Below are 1,443 nucleotides of genomic sequence, written 5' to 3'. Positions count from 1 at the left end.
TGCTGTATGTGGGACAGCCTCTGCACGGCCGGCTACTTAAATACACAAACTCCTAGTCAATTATAAGGCATGGCACACCCACCAATGGCTGCAAACGGACCAATCCCCTCTCTGTAAACCACAGACAATTCCTTTGCCTACCAAACAAGACTGGGCTTTAACCCTCCTCACTTGAATAGTCTATTGGCCAGTCACAGGACAGGCTACAATCCAGGACTAGGCAAAAAGTTGGAAACCAAATTATTTACAATTTACCCAAGAAACATCCATCCACCTTTCTAAAGGAAAAGACCCTCTGGGCTAGCAAACTAGAGCTGCTCACTCCTCAGGGCTTAGGGGGAAACGGTCTCAAGCTGTTTTTCTAAAGAACCCAGGCAAAAGATCGTATAAAGAACTCGTTTTATCACATACACTCAGTTTCGCAGAGCCTTCACTTCCTCATCTGTGAAATCATTTCGCTATCAGCTTGGCACTCGGTTGTTGTTGGGGCCCATCAAGTCGGTTCCAACCCACCGTGATCCTTTGTATAACAGAAGGCAGCAGACACTGCCTGGCTCCACAGCGTGCTCACAGCCCATTGCGGCAGCCACCGCATCAGTCCATCCCGTGGGGTCTGCTTTTTCACCGACTCTCTATCGAGCATGATACCCTTTTCCACGGACTGGTTTCTCCTGACAACAGGCCCAATGTACGTGAGATGAAGTCGCCCCACCCTCACTTCTAAGGAGCATCCTGGCTGTACTTCTTCCAAGACATATTTATTTGTTCTTCTGGAAGTCCAATATGCTGCCAATATTCTTCACTCATGCTATAATGCCAATGCATCAATTTTTCTGCAGTCTTCTTGTTCACAGTGCAACGTTCATGTGCATATGATACGACTGAAAATATGACTTGAGTCAGGTGCCCCTTAGTCCTCCAGGTGACAGCTTTGCTTTTCAATGCTTTAAACAAGTCTTGTGCAACAGGCTTGCCCAATGCGACGCGTCATTTGATCTCTTGACTGCTGCTTCCTTGATCACTGACTGTGCATCAAAGCAAGATGAAATTTGCGATAACTTCAATCTTTTCTCCATGTATCATTTTATCATGAGAAGTCCAGTTGTGAGTATTTTGGTTTTCTTTACATTGAATTGCAGTCAAAACAAAGGCTGCAGTTTTTGATTTGCATCGACAAGTGCTTCAAGTCCTTCTCATTTCCAGCGAGCAAGGTGGTGTCATGTGCACATCGCCAGTTGTTAGAGCCTTCCTCTAATCCTGATGCCAAGTTCTCTTCCATGTAGTCCTGCTCTCAGATGGATTATTTGCCCAGCATAAAGGTTGCATACGTATGGTGAAAGACACACACACACACACACACACACACACACACACACACCATTTATAAAGCCAAGCACTTCATTACCAAGCTCACTAAAAAAATTGGGATATTTTCAACATCTG

This window comes from Echinops telfairi, unplaced genomic scaffold, assembly GCF_000313985.2.
Source record: "Echinops telfairi isolate 266 unplaced genomic scaffold, ASM31398v2 ScPeMD7_3533;HRSCAF=4204_0, whole genome shotgun sequence".
Lineage (NCBI taxonomy): Eukaryota > Metazoa > Chordata > Mammalia > Afrosoricida > Tenrecidae > Echinops > Echinops telfairi.
The sequence above is the reverse complement of the archived record's forward strand: the minus strand, read 5'-3'. Positions refer to the sequence as shown.